Here is a 16,414-nt window from a genome sequence, read left to right on the forward strand (position 1 = left end):
CAAAATAACTAGGAATATAAAAAAGAAATAGATTTCGTAAGTAACAAAAGTTGATGAGCTGCAGTAATGAATATTTCAATACTAACAAACAAAAACATAATTACAATTAATGGGAAAAGGGTTCACTCCGAGAATCAATCACCCAGTTCTAAGATTTACAGAAGATTTTAGCATTTTCTAGCTCATTGTTGTTGTGTAAGTAGGCGATTATTCGCTAACATGTTAGCCGCAACAACTGTAGAAGGTGATGATATGTCACTATTGTGTCTTCAGCTTGTAATAGAAAACTCAATTAATGTAGATTTAAGAATCTAACAAATCATTTTTATACATTTACAAAGGTAGGAGGCAAAGGTAAGCGGTCAGCTCTAACTAATGCAAATTTCTATTTTTATTTTTATGCATAAAACAGGCTGCTTGCAAATATTTTCAGGTATGTTCGGTTGCATGCAGAAAGATACAATTGCCAATTGGAATACTACTATATACAAATGTGAGCTGCTGGACAGCAAAAACCTGCTATAGAAGACAGGCTTCCCTATGAATATTTACCAATAGGCCTGTTGAAGGACGATGTCCAGATTTAGCGTAGCAGAGCTGCTTCTTCACCAACACCTCCTTCTCCTCTTCCTCTTCTCAATCCATATCTTTCTCTCTTTCATTGATCATCAACAGCTGTTCAAAGGTTGATATAATTTGGTAAAAGAATCATCCCCAGTTTGATGGGGGACAGGGAAAGAAAAAGGCAGGAAGAAAAGCTAAATAACAATTCGTCCATATATGGTCATTTGCATTCAGACAATTGCTCATGCACCCTCTCTGGCACAATGCCCTTGTCATATTCATACCTGGACTCTCGCCACCAACAGACACGCAAATATACAATCAGACAAAGCTGTCTTTCCATGGTATTATTCTGAGGGCAACAGCACTTTAAATGCTAAATGCCACACAAAAAGAGAAAGGAAATAAGGAGAAAGGAAAGGAAAGGAGACATGAGAAAGGAGAGGCGAAAAAGAGAAGATGACAGTGCCTGAGGGAACAAACATCACCTCCCGTCTGGCTTCCTGACAGCAAGGAGCAGACAGGTGGAGAGGGGAGGAGGACGAGCGGAGCAGTGTGTCTGTGTGCACGCCGGTGCACGCAGAGGTGGGACATCTTTCCAGCTGAGAGAAGGGCATCTGTCCGTCTCTGCTTGACTCGGACTATAGCGAGCGGCAGCTGTCTGTGTCTGTCTGAGTGCCATACTATTAAACGCTATACCTGGCCAGTGTCTAAACGCAGATCTGGAACACCATCATGCATCTGTCCAGCCGCCTGTTATCCTCATGCTATCTGTCAATCTGCCTGTCTGTTGTCGTGCCTGTCTATTTATAAAGCAAAGCTGCATGTTCCTATTGCAGTGAGCACACTTTCTGTCTATTTACCCACCTGCTTGCCTATGATGCATTCATAGCTTTGCTGCCTTCCTGTCACTCTACATACCATCACTGGCGTTCTGTATATGCCGTGCATATGCCAGAACAGACAGTCTCTATGTTCCCTGTGGCTATTATATATTGATAGATGAATGGAAGATATACTGGTATCAAAGCTCCTTAGTTGCTGCAGGGATCGCCCCCTCCTTTACACTTCTTAGCACATGACAGTGGCCTTCAAAACACACACACACACACACACACACACATGCTGACAGCCTGTACACATACACACAACAAATACACACTCGCTGGCATGCACAAAAGTAAAGTGTCTGGAAGCAGTCAAGGGACTGAAAGGGCAGTGAATGAATCAAATGCACATGTATGTGTGTGAATATGAATGTATGTGTGAAGGTTTGCTGGATTTTCATGGTTGCTTTAGCTACAGATGGGGTTAAAGAGTAGCTTTGCATTAAACTGGGGGCAGATTGAGACTGAAAACAGTAATTGAAATGTTATCCTCGCTCGGATCTGATGCTGCTCTGAGTTAAAAGAACTCACTAAATAATTATCTCTGATACTGTCATTCAAATAAATAGCAGTTTGTTACTCTAACATGATTAATGTGCCACAAAAATGATTCATCCCACTTGCGGTTCATGAAAGCTTTTACATTTCCTGGTAGGTCTTTCCTGTGGTAGATCATTTTAGCACACAGATAGTGATGAGTGTATTTTTGATAAACATGAAAGTAGCCTATTATTACGGACGACCAGAGATAGTCTCCATGGCTATAGAGAAAAACCTCACATACAGACACTCAAACTTCTGCAACTGAAAATGTCAAGGAAATAGACATTTTTTAACAAACTCATTGGCAGAAAATCTTTTTTGTCAAAATGAAAGACATCCTCACAGTGACAATGCTAACATGCTGATGTTTAACAGGTATAATGTTTACAATTTCACCATTTGAGTTTAGCCTGTCAAGATGCTAATAGAAAAAGTATTGGACAAATTAAAAACCTGACCTGATGATGGCTGTAGATTAAAAGTAATAGATCACCAAAGGATACACTGTCTGGAATACATGAATGCCCGAACAAGACTTTGTGACAATCCATCTATTAGATGTCAAGCTGTTTCTCTGAATTGAAAAATGAAAACTTAGACTTGCTCGTGGCTTTAGAAGAAAAGTCAGGGGATCACCAAAGTTATTAGATTCAACTTATCCTCTGGTGACCTTGAGTATCTGTAGGACATTTCATGAAAATCTATCCAAGGGTTGTCAATATATTTAACTGAATCACAAATGTCAACCTCATGGTGGTGCTAGAAGAGAAGCCATTAGGATTCATCCTCTGGGGATCATGAATGAATGTCTTTACAAAATGTCATGGCAATCCAACCAATAGAGATGAGATATTTCACTCTGGACTAAAGTAGTGGACCAATGGACTGACATCCCTAGGGCAGCACTGCTAGTGTGGCTATTAAAAGTGAAGTTTGTGGTTTATCCAAAGAATTACATTTTTAAATGTCATTTTTCATGGCTGTTCGCACCACAACCTAAATTCCATTAACGTCCATTGTATTGGGGGTGGTGGCAGAAATCACAGTATCTCAAAATCTAGGGAAAAAACTCCCCCAAACTACAGTATCTGCATGGCTACATAGTTCGACCACAAGGGGTGGGTTAGATTTGTTTTGTAATTTTAACTATAATAACACATGGTTAGACAATTACAGCAAAGAAAGAATTAGCCTAACTCACAAGTTGAATTTGAACCTGTGATGTTGTGAGAACACAATAAAACCTCTAGCTTGTAGTGGCACAAGTTGTCTCTTTACACAGTGCTAAAAGCCTAAAAGCGTATTTTCTGGGACTGTGTACGTTACATTCAGCCTGGGTTTGCTGCCTGGCCAACTGACTTTGCCTGCCAAACACATGTATGGCAAAACTGACTCTCCAGGCTGCAACAAAGTGCAGCACATCCAGGCAGACGTGCTCTCTGGCCTGGGGAAGAAAAGAAGAAGAAGCATTCAAAGCCCACACAAACACACACAGATGTACAGTATACCTTCAATCTAATAATGTACACACCCACTCTAATAAAGAGAGCAAAACAAGCAAGTGCACGCTGCCTGACACTCTTTCTTTCTCTCTTCCTCCCTCTTTCTTTTCTTCACACACACACACACACACACACACACACACACACACACACACACACACACACACACACAGAGTCTCTCCCTGGTGGATAAATCAGTCCTTTCATGCTCTGTCGTCTGGCTGGCCCTGTTCTACTGTGTTTCTATAATAGAGAAGGAGCAGTCCCCTCTCTTATACTATTTCAATGGTCACACATACATCTTCCTCTTCCCTCCCTCTCTCTGTTCTTCAAAGGGCTTCTGGTGGAGTCAGTCTACGTACACTGTAGACTGAAGATAGGGGACTTACAGCGTGTGTAATGACTCAGTACGATACATCAGCCTAATGAAATGTGTGTGCGCGCACGTGTGTGGGTATGAGTGCAAAGATGGCTTGGTATAATTTGTTCTTTAGTGATAAGGATGGAGGTAATAGCTTTTTGAAATAGGACCACGACGATGATGAAGATGGTCTGATTAACATGAGTATAATAATGTTATCATTGGCCTGTAATCAGGCGATGGCTTAGTGTTGATAATGATGGTGTTAATGATGATGGTCGTGCCCCTATTTAAAAAGATCTGTAAAGATTCAAATGGGACGTTGCTACTCAACAATTCCGTAAAATAACAACAAAAAATGTATGTTTACTTTACATTACTAGGTTTCTTGACACATCACCACCACCAACTGTCAATCAGTGTAAAACCAGCAAGAATCTTCCTCCGCCGTTTGTGCTTGTCCCACTAAAAAATAGCTCCATAGCCGTATTAGTGCACTACTAAAATCCTATAGAGTACCTTTAAATAATGTGGTAATTGAATAATGATAACAGGCTATAAAATATTAAAAGTTCCAGAAACTATAGGAATAGATCACTATGTGATAAGTGCCAATGACAACAGGAACATTTTTAAAGAGAGCTGTTGGTGCCACTTTCTAACAAAGCACCCTTTAGTTTTTGGGTTTGTTCTTTTAAAGTAATTGCTTTATTAATGCATTATATCTCAATTAGAAGCCTCTAGAAGACAACAAAATAAACATTTGTTTTAATGAGAGGTCAGTATATGATAACTGCAATACATAGTATACTTACACAGGAACATTCATTATATTAAATATCTTTTTACAAAGAACTTATGGGATAACTTTTTAATAAGATACCTTTTTAAAGGGCTTATACATTGCAAGTAACAACTTAATAAACATATATTTAAAATAATATATATTATATAATATATATATTGAAAATAATTTAATACTTCTATTTGTATTAGTTATTAGCCATTGAGAAGATAAGAAACATGTGTATTTATTAATATTTGATAAATACTCCCTGATTTCTCCATTCTAACAAGCCTGCATGGCAATCCAAAACTCACTCATGTATTTATTATCTTATTAATGTATTATAACTGATTTATAAAGCATTAGTATATCCTATTACCTACTAACCATTAATGAAGGCATTAGTTACAACATACATACCATTTATAAAGGGTGCTAAGTGGTAGCTAACATTTTTATGTGATAAAGACACAATGTAAGTTCCTATTGGTAGAGTATAGGAAACGAGACAGATACAGTACACAGGATATCATACCACATGCATATTATGCAAATTAGAAAGCTGTATTGATTTTTGGATGCCGTGATGATGATGATGATGATGATGGTGGTGGTTGAGGAGGTGGTGGTGATTATGACTGATGATGGACATAGTCTACCAATAATAATCACTTCCCGAGAGAGAGCGGTGATTAAGAGATCAAGACAGGAAAAAGAGAAATTAGAGGTAGTGAAAACGTGCTGAGAGATTTTCAAGAGTCACGTTATTATTGGAGAGAGAGAGACAGACAGACAGAGAGAGAGAGAGAGAGAGAGAGAGAGAGAGAGAGAGGCGAGATAACAGCGTTTGTCCTTCTTGGACTCAGTTTTGCGACCGGCTGACGGGCAGAACGGGCGACGGACGAAGAAACTTGAGACAATCACACCGTGATCCGACATTCAGAGGTAAATTCAGAATCCATTTGACTGAAACCAGATAATCCTGTCATTGTGAGCGTGCATGAATTTTTTTTTACGGCGGTCAGGCTGAATGAAGATCAGACCTAGTTATCCCCAGCTTGTTATTTGGAAATTGCGTTTCTCTCAGCATGTCTGCTCTTTGGCACCGCTGCTTGACATTCACTAGAGATCACATTTTAAATTGAAATCACGGTAGGTGGCACTTAAAATACTTAAACATCAATTTGCGGTTTTTCTTTGATTGTTTCAGTGAAATAGGTGCATGTGGTCTCACGGCGGACCGACCCCGTGCGTATTTGCGAGACCCCGTAGGGTTTGACAGGGTTTCTGTCGTTAAAAAAAGTAGGCTATATCCCTTAAAGCTTCCTGTAAAATGACCCATGAATTGTAGTACGATAAATATTACCGCGGGGCCAGTTCCATAACGCACGACATTGATCATATAGTCCTAATTGGGAGCGTTGGTCAAAGAGATTGAGGACCTGTCCGCTGGCGCATTCTCATATGTGCTTTTATGTGAGGGAATTTCAGCGCCACAATAACTGTTATACATTGATTGATTTTTTTTTGTCGGCCCATTTATCGATTCTTACAGACTTGTAGTCCCTGTTTTCTTCCGAGCAAAAGGTGAGGACACGGGTCTGTCACTTTTTGTGCAAATTGGACGGGCGCAATATTTTTACGCGTGCGAGCCGATACCTAACAGACAGCGTGCGTGTGCGCACTCCTATGTGTCTGCACGCAGCCCTTACCGAAGGACGGCTGGGGCAGCGACTGACAGACTGTCATATACCGAACACAGACACTCCGGGGCAAATATTTTACCTGCTCGCCGTCCATATGCGCAATTTCTCCGCGGTTCAGCGCATCTCTAATGGGGTTGATCAGCTCCGAGTCGCTTCAAAAACCCGGCTTAATTGTGCCCATTTATTACTGGATTCTTGAAGTCAGTATTTGGCTTTGCATCCGGGGGTGTCCATGATGCGCTTGTGCAAAATGCAAATGCAAAATGTAATAATGTAATAATGTTTGTGTTTTTTATTGCCCCTGTGGGAAATAAATTTGCTTAGATTTACGACCTGCCTTCTCAGGTTATATCGATTATTGTAGCCTGCAGTGTACTATATTTTTGTAAGAGCAAGAAAAGTGGGCATGCCACATCTATATATCATTTCTTGATGTTGTAGCTAGAGCACAGCCAGCTTTTGATACAGTCATCTTTGCAGCTGGGTCAATTCTCAAGTGGAAAATCTGTGCTCTTATGGCCCCTTGTTGCATATACATAAAAACTGATACAAGGCTCCCACACACACACACACACACACACACACACACACACACACACACGCGATAGGCCATAAGTGACTGTAATGGTGGCTCTGATCAATGTGAGACATGTTTATGTATGTGGAAAGCTCATGTATTATACATCACTGTGGCACCAGAGTGTGGGTACAATCAGTTCAACTTGTGAATGCTGTGACTCCATATTTGTTTATGTGTGTCTGTTATGTGGGTATGAGTAGGTGAAAATAGGACAGGACGAAGGAGACAAGTGATTGAACACACACACACTCTCTCCTCTTCTAATGTGGTTGAGAGAGAGAGAGAGAGAGAGTGCGGCAATCTGTGCGTCAGCATTCAGTTAGCAATTGTTTACACCAGATAGCACTTGCGTTTACCCAGATGGCAGTCGAAGAGCGAAAGAGAGATGTGAAGGAGGGCAGAGGAAAAGGAGGGAGAGGGGAGGTTAGGAGACATCAAGGGAGGAGAGTAGGGGTAGTTAGGTGGAGAAAGGGGGAGTGGATGAAAGGTGGAAAGAGGTAGGGGTGGGGCAGAACACGAGGAAAGACTGGAAGAAGGAAAATGAGAGAGGAGAGTAGGAGGAAGAAAGAGAGGAAGTGGAAGGGGGGAGGTGGTGGTGGAAACAGACAGGCCACACTGAGTCAGTGACTTATGCTGGCGATAAAACTGCCTGAAGAATAGAAGCTGGAAAGAGAGGTGCTGAAGTTGTGACAAGCGAGAGACACATCAAATCCCATTACTGTGTATTATGGCCTGTGTAGTACTATGTATAGAGGAAGGGGTTCAGGATGAATGGTGGGATACTGAGAGAGAAGGGTGGATGGAACAACACCAAGGACATATAAAAAAAGTTATAGCACTGGGGAGTGGGCTTTGAATTCAGGTCTTGAATGAAGATTTTATTCAACCATTTTCCACAACCAATCTTACATAACCTTATTGCCTCTCCTGCCTTGTAAAGATTTACCAGGAAGACAGATTACTTACTAATCATGTTCCAGAGACTTCACTGGCTGTCTTCTCCATCAATTACGTGCCCCTGAAGATGTTAGAGATGTTTCTAAACATGCTGATCATCCTTCTATGGTGATATCCCCCCTCACCCCACCCCAGGGAATATAGTAAACGATTAGTGAGCCTATATTTCCTTTTGATTCCCTCCTAATGAGAATGAGAGAAACCCCAAGATGTGCACCCATGGGGTCTTTTCTCTTCCGACAGAGTGTGTGGCAGTCAGCGGACGGGTACCATTCATTAGCTGACAATTCAGTGAAATGAATCAGACAACATGGCCTCCCAGGGATCTTCGTGAAGAACAAGGAAATAAATGCTTAGTGCTCAAGACATGAACATTCCCTAGGGCCCTTCTGTGCAGAGATAGTGTAATGGCAGAATTCCCTTTCCAATTGTTTCAAATGGGAAAGGAAACAAGGAGCTTCTAGGATCTAACGTCGCCTCAGATCCTGCTTGTACTCCAATCTTCTTGCTCTCCAGACATGGAGAAAATGGAATGAGCTGTTTAAAACCTTCGGCAAAGTGATTTTCCTCTAGTGTCACTCTTTTAAAGACGAAGTGAAAGGCCTGTGACTCTGCAGTGACTTTGCGCGGAACTGAATCTCAACTATATCATCTCCAATTACTTACTCAAGGCAAGTGACTGACGAGCAAATGTTCATCCATCCTTTAATGGTGATTGTGAATCAAAGGAGGTGAAGACACATGATTGCTGATGCTCACTTTTTAAGACAGGGAATTCGCCAAGGGTTTTACAACATGCATCTCACAGGAAAAGTGAGGAATTTAGCCTGAACATCCTTCATGCTTTCCCCCATTGTCTCCGAGATTGCAGCGTCGTGTCCCCAGTGTCCCCAGACTGAGGTTAGAGCAGGACACGCTGACCCCAGCCTGAGCAGTGCTACGCTGAGACATGGAGCCCTTCTCTCCCTGGTGGCGATAGCAGGGAGGGAGGGGAGGAGGGCGGTCATTTAGAGAAAATGGCTATGTCTAGCGGTGCAGTGTTTTTCCTCTGTGGAGGCCTGTGGGATGGTGCCGCAGAGTCTGTCACGGTCTGATTGTTCTCAGACCAACATCGCTGTTTACTCGCGTGCACATGGTAAGACAGACAGGTGGGGATGCAAATACACACGCACGAATTGTCTGCGACTTAGAAAAGTCATACATAATCATTGTCCTCAAACAGTCTAGAAATTGTGCATGCACACACAAATACAGGCGTTATTCTGATTTTCCTCAATTTTCTCCCTTCGACAAGAATTGAAAGTATGGAGGTGCACTCGCTTTCTGTTGTCAGCGGGGGGTCTGCATTACTGCTGGAGTGGACTGAATTTCAGAGCGGGATGTTAGATTGAGAACTCCCAGCTCAGCGGTGGATGGCTGTTTGGATGGGTATGGGATGAAGGAGGGCTCCAGTGGAAAAAGTACAGCAGCTTGCTCCACTGGAGACATTATTATACAGGAAGACGGGAGACCGCTCCAGGCTGAATGTGTGTGTCGTGTGTGTTTTCTGTGTATTTACATTTATACCCTACTGTGTAGAAATGAGAGAGGGAAAGGGCAAGAGATTCAGACATTGACAGAACGAGAAAGTGTATGACTGTTGGTTGTGTGTGTGTGTGTGTGTGTGTGAGTTTGTTAGAGACTTGCTGCCACTGGCTGAAGTATTGCAGTAGTGAGCTAGATTACTCTTTTCTCTCATTGTTTTCTGATGAAAAGTTGAAAGTGAGCCATGAACCAGGTGCTGGATGATGATACTGAACATTTCCTTACATTTCTGTCAAATTCTGTTGGAAAGATTTCAATGTTTGCATACGTCAGGTGCACAAATATGTGTATGTAAGTCTAGGAGGAAAAAGAACCCAATGTAAATGTTAGATTCCCAAGGTCCCTGAAGTTATATTAAATCAGTGCCAACAAATGAACATAAAAACAGTAGGACTAAAAAATAAACAATGATGTGTTTATTTTTTTCTGTAACAAATAGTGTTAGAGATTACAATTTGAAATTCAGTAATTTCATTAGTTACTAATCCCAGTAATGTTCCATTACTTTCACATTTTGGGTGGGTCGACCTTTTCAGTTTGATGAAGGGATGATATCAGAACTGTTTTCTGGCCATATCTTACACATTGTACCTTTAAAACCTACTAATGTCAAGACAGTGTTTGTGTTTCTAAACAGCTTGTAATTTAACCATAAGCCTCTTTTAGAAAACGCTCAAATGCATAATTTACTTCTCTTCTCTACATCAGAACTGCAGGTAAATTCCTACACATATAACTCAAGCTTTTTTAAAAACTTGAATTTTGGTTAATATTTGTGGATGGAGATCTGCCCAGGAAACAAGCTTGCTCATAACATTCCTTTAAATCATGAGTCAGGGTGGTGGGAGGACTAAGGTGTGCAAGTGAAGAACAGATCAAAGAACAGGCGTATCAGTCACACAGCCCAGCTTGCATTACTTACATGGACAAGGATAATGAAGGTGGAATCTATAAGGGGGCTCAAATCTCACTTAGCTGCACTGAAATGGAGGAGACTACAATTAGCGCTTTAGCACATGGAATCTGAAATCACAATATTCAATATTAGATGTGATTTTCTCTATTAAGACCTCACACTGAAGTGATGTGTATTGGTGCAAATTTTTAAAACATGAGATAGAAGAATAGTAGTTTTCAATTTTACAGCTTTCATTGGCTTTTCATTTACTTGTCCCTATTTCACAATTCATGAGCACACGTGAAATTGAAAGCACCAACTGTGGCTACTTAAATAATTTCACCATGGTTTAACACAATTTAGGAAGACTTTAATAAGCTTTGTGACAAAAGGTGCCAATGACTGTAACTAGTGTGTTGGAATTAAATTAATCATACTCAGGAAATGAACTATTAGACCATTTCTTTTGAATAGAAACATTTGCTTGAACAGAACGTAGCTCATTTTTTTTGTGTTATTTATCACTTCTGTATTTTGGCCCGAATTTATAAAGGCTGCCAGTAAGTCTGAGAAAATACTGCGTGTGCCTGAGGTAGGAGTCACTGTGTAGGTGTGAGTGTGTAGGCTGGTGGTAATGTGCATCTGCACGGCTACATGTATCACATCAGCTGCAGACGTGTGTGTGTGTGTGGGGCCATGACAGAGAAGGAAACCTACAGAATAAGCTGCCACCCCTGACATGGGAGTCCTGTAGGAATTGAGTAAATCCTATTGTAAATTTGCCTACTCCATGAAGATAATTGGCTTATTCCTGTGTTAAATAGCCGGTCCTACAGGACACTGGCTGGGCTTAGCATGCTCCGTGTAGACAGTGTGTCTGTTCCTCTGCTTCTTAGGGACTAAGAGGCACATTACATACTGAATTATTGTATGACAATGATGAACTGATAGCTGCAGTGCCTAGCCCTGGATCTTCTGTGCAGGGTCTGCCATGCACAAAAGTCTGCATGGGCACAAGTTCGATTCCCAAAAGGGGTCCCTCTTGTATGGCTCTTGCTTCTTAATGTATGAAAAACAGTTGCATAGACAAGCGTAGGAACAATCTGCACATCCAAGACTTCAGAGCTACATTTCCCATGCCTTGTAAAGCTTTCAATTTCTGGTTTTCATGCTCAAGTCGACACAACAGTTTCAGGCTTCTATTGAGCTTGGATGTGGAGAAAGTGTTGCTTAGCTTTACCTAAATCATTATCCACACATCAAAAACCATCTGGGTTTCACTCCGTTACTTTGAAGATTCCTTCCTCATCAGTCCTGTGCCTAAAGGAAACACTGCAGATAACTGTGTGTGTGCACGCGCACATGCAAACGAGCTTACATGTGGCTGTTTTTCTGCCTGTTTTAACTCCGTATTTGCTCAGTAACCACACTAACAGTGGTTGCCTCTCTGATTCTTGGCCTCTGGGCAACTGCTTAGTGATGAACCCAGCCCCAGCTGATCTAGCAGCTCAGAAGGGGAAAAAAGCACCAAAATACTCAAACCAGAAAATGAGAGATTCAGAGATGGATGAATTGTCAGCGGATGTGCAGCTGTTCGTGTCTGTTCGTGTGTGTGTGCGCGCGTGTGTGTGTGAGGGAAGCTAGAGAGCTAGCATGCATAATTCTGGGACATGACCGAAAACTGTCTAGTTAGAGTGCATCAGGAAATGGATGAAAGGGAGAATTCCCTGCACGTGGTGAGAGATGGAGCTCAGAATCCTGTGTGTGTTCTGATGGCTGCAAAGTTGAACAAAGACAACTGAGAGACGGTGACTACAGTTCCTTTTTAAACCAGTGCTCTGTCTCTGTGAAAACACGCCGGACATGCTGTGAAGTGAAATGGTTGAAAGCATCTTTTTAAAGGTTGACTGATGATATTGAACACATAAAATGGCAGCACCTTGGGGAGGGTTTTTTGAAACTAAAAATACAGAAGCAAATGGAATGTTTGTTCATGCTTATCTCAGAGTCAAATTACATTGATTGATAAATATTTTTGATGATTTTTACTTACGGTGTGGTATCCTGTTATGTATTAGAGCAAGCAGCCTTTTCTGATGGTGTTGCAGCTCTCTTCAAGTGTATTCTGATGCATATAAACATTTGTCCAGGTGTGTGCGCGCATGTGTGCACTTTCCAGCCTCTCTAGAATCACAAGGGACGAGCTACAGAGCACGAGGTTCATCAGTAGTGTAATTAATGTAGTGCGGTTCAGTTGTCATGCATGATATTTCAGCGCTGCGATATACTTGAGAAGGCTTTTTGATGAATGGCCAATTAGAAGCAGACTCCGCAAGCCTGGTGGCTGACTGATCTCTTTTTAATGGCACTCCTGTTTCTTTGATAAAACGCAAAATGAATCATCGATACCCTGGCCCCGAGGAGCACCGAGCACAGAATTTAATTGTAATTGGGTGTGTAGCAGCACTTTGGGGTCGAGGCTGTGCCTGTGTGTATGTAAGAGTGTGTGAGAGCACTTTGGTGGTAATGGTGGTCAGTCCCAGTCATACTCTGATGCACATGGCTGCTTTTCCGAAGCATTATGTATAATTCACTGGTTATGTGTGTTCATCTTTATTCCTCTATCTACATTGATCTACTAAATGTACATTTCAGCCAAAGTGTACGAGTATGGCAGCCCAGCTGTGTGTGCTTACAACACCAATTGAGTCTCATTGTCACTGATTTTTTTGTGTTTGATTGCTATTAAAGCATGCTTCAATTAGGCCTGGCAAGTTTCCCTTCTGAAAATCCATGCTTAAACTGTGCTGCTGTGTTTGTGATGCTTTAATCAAAAAGTCTCATTTTATATGCATAATTAATGAAACAGAAATGAAAAGACGAGAGGGAAAAACAGCTTTAAACATTCAAAGACATACAAAGTCTCTTTTCTTCTTTGTTTGCCAGTTTCTCAGGAGATGGCAAAGATGTATTTGCCGTTTCTCAGAATGGGGTGTCATGGCAGGGAAGGGGGTTGTTTGAACAGAAGCTGTGAAAACACGCTGTGTAACAATTTGAGCAAGCAGCTAGTATCGTGAACCAAAATGCCCACCAGGAGCTTTTGGACCACCCAATAGGCAGCAAAAAACTTTTCTATGCCTTTTATTTTTGCCGGGTCCCAGCCACTGGAGATTTCTTTGCTTCCCTGAGCAAACATAACTGGTTCAGAATGAGGTGATTAGTGTTGTCAAAATGTCAACTCATCCCCCGCTGATGTTGGAGGGCTGGGACAATAATCTTATAATTCACTGCATGAAACTGTAGGAATGTGTCTCTTGTACCTGCCTGCCTGAAAATGGCACATACACGATGAGCCCTTTTGATTATTAGGTTTATGTGTGCTTTCCTCAGCCTCCTTCCCCAGCTCCACTGCACAGTGTTACACGTCTTCTAGCTGAAATTGCGGACCAGACCTTTCACACTTGGTCACAATGGAGGCTTGCTTGACAGGTACGCACTTGGGGAGATACAGAGGGAATCTTATTTTGTGGATTTAGACTTCATAAACATCATTATCATCTCTCCGACCTTGAGTTGCTGCGCTGTTCAGTGGCGACCCCAATTTTGTCAGGATCCTTGAATGGGGATGCGCACAGTCTCTCGGGCACATGGGCAATCGAGTCAACAAAAACAAATTTTCTTTAGTGAGTGGAGTGTGTGGCATGTTGGCATGTGTGTTATGTGTGTCTGAGTGAGGTTGTGCATCTACGCACTGTACGTATGCTGACTCAGTAATCTTTCTAGCCTGCTGCCTGGATCCGTCAGCATCTTTCCTCCAAGCAAAGTTTTCTGACTGTGCCTCTGCCAGATTTAAACCATGTAGAACATTAGTGTAACAGCCCACGCTCTTAGAATACAGATTTGTTCTTGAGTGCACGCCAAATGGCCTCTATATTTCATGAGCCTTCTCTCTACTAACATACCGTCTTGAGACTAATTATCATGGTCGCACTCAAACACAAAGCTCGTTTATTATTGCACTGACATCACATTTGTTTTGGCTTGGCCTACATGGCAGGAACTTCACAGTGCTACAATGCTAGAATCATGTTTTGAGTTTGACAGAGCATGCTTTGGATAGAGCATCTGTTCCTTGTTGAGTTGTACACAGTGTTAGGCAGAAAGGTTGCTTGCTCTTTACAGTCTTGTCACTTGTCTCTCTTCAAGTGGACTGTCACCCCCCCCCTTTTTTTTGTATGTGCAGGGCTGCTACACACTAAGTGAGCTGCTCACTGGGGAGTAGTGCTCAATTCTTGGGAAGCAGTTTTCCTCTCTTGGTCTTGGCCTAGAAATGCCTTGATACTTTTTTTATTATCACAATACTTTTCCCCCAGCATATTGTATCTGTACACTGATTCCAGCTATTTTTATACATACTGCAAGACTATTAGTAAAAGCCTGAGTAATTCTGGTCTGAAAAATGGAAATGGTACATAAAAGAATAGTTGAATATTTAAAGGAGCTTCTAGTAATGGATGTATAATAAAACATTTGTGATATATATTTTTTAGTATTTTTCTAATTATGGTGAGTGAAATGTAAAATAATTTTTTGTGTATTGCAAAATGTATCACAGACTATTGCATTGCCTAGGGATTGATGAGTGATCCAATTTTTGGGATACCGTTAGATAATTTATCAATCTACTAAAATTACGACCTCATTAAACATGCCAACTCATTTCTCTCAAGGGTCATAAGTTCGCCAGTGTCTATCCCAGGATGCACTGGGCAGAAGGCAGGAAACATCCCGGGCAGGTTGCCAGTCTTTTGCAGGAGGAGAGCATACAGAAAAGCACAGATAGATACTCAAACACATGAATTCACAAGTAACAGAGGCAGAGTTTGAACTATGATGCTTTCAACGGAGTCCAAAAATAGACAATGTTGATGTAATGTCTAGGTTTAAATGATTTTAACATGCTGGACATAAAACATGGCAACATGGCATTGTAGGGATAAGTGGCATAAATGAGAAAAAATGAAAAGGGCCTTGTATAAAATCACAGCACAACTACATTATAGCCCCTACTCGTCCACGGTAAACCCACACAGGTGTTTTCACTTAATTGGCTGATCAGACTGTGTTCCTTTCAGGTTTCTAAAACCTGAAAGGAACACAGAATGAATGCAGTCATCTCCCTAGCCTGGCTCCAGACGTCGGAATCGCCACCCACATCTCACTTTTGTTCAGCAATCCAAAATAGGTCTGGTGTCGTGCCCATTGATGTCTGTTTTTGTCGATTGGAGACACAGTCGACCAATCAGTTTGGTAAGAACAGAACCTCCTACATTCATAATACATAGCAATAGAAAAACTGCGAAAACTCTTAATTTGAAATAATCAATGTGGAAAAACTGCTGCTACGTACCAGAGCTGTCAACTGAAAATTATACATCCAATGCATTTTGCAGGAATACAAAAATGAGCTTCAATTTACACCCCCGCTTCTGCTTTTCCTGTTAGTATTGTGCCACTTGTTACATTTCACAAGACTTTTAGGAAGTATATGGAGTTCAGTGACCTCAGAAATCTCCCAGCACAGCTCTGCCTAATTCTAATTCAATCAGCCACAATAAGTGAAAACACCTGTGTGGGTGTGCAGGGATGTTGAGTCTAATGTTGCTGTGCTGTTATAATTACTCAGTGCCACCATCAGCTGAATTAATAGTTAATACACACTGACAGATCTATTTCTGTCAGGATATGGGTTGACTATGACTATAATGTATCGTTGCAAAGGTCATCCAATGCAAATTGCATTTAGGAATATTTCACTAGCAAGGACCACAATCAACAGATATGATTAAATGATTTATGGATAAACAGAAAGATGTATGATGCTTGCAGTTGCTGAATAGACATTCAAAAGCGTTGTGGGGAAGCTAGGATCGGGAAATCGTATGTAGAAGAAGAAGGACATGAGGAGACCGGTCAGAGAAAGGGGTGGGCGGGAGGGGTGCGGAATGCGAGAGAGGAGGACGTGTGTTGTGTGGGTATTTATGG

At 41.5% G+C, this 16,414-nt stretch overlaps 1 protein-coding gene across 2 annotated transcripts in view; it reads left to right on the forward strand.

The window, feature by feature from the left end:
• Positions 1-5,409: 5,409 nt before the first annotated feature.
• The window catches only part of LOC119902511, a 151,252-nt gene continuing 140,247 nt past the window's right edge, over positions 5,410-16,414 (forward strand). The window contains exon 1 of one of the 2 annotated variants that reach the window (XM_038718741.1): positions 5,410-5,589. The gene's annotated coding sequence lies outside the window, so the exon portion shown is untranslated. Of the gene's footprint in view, positions 5,590-14,331; positions 15,680-16,414 lie in introns of those variants that run through there. The other variant, XM_038718743.1, reaches the window with a different exon arrangement.

Source organism: Micropterus salmoides, unplaced genomic scaffold (assembly GCF_014851395.1).
Source record: "Micropterus salmoides isolate LMB-PRFRI ecotype aquatic unplaced genomic scaffold, ASM1485139v1 Ms_hic_scaffold_14, whole genome shotgun sequence".
NCBI classification, from domain to species: domain Eukaryota; kingdom Metazoa; phylum Chordata; class Actinopteri; order Centrarchiformes; family Centrarchidae; genus Micropterus; species Micropterus salmoides.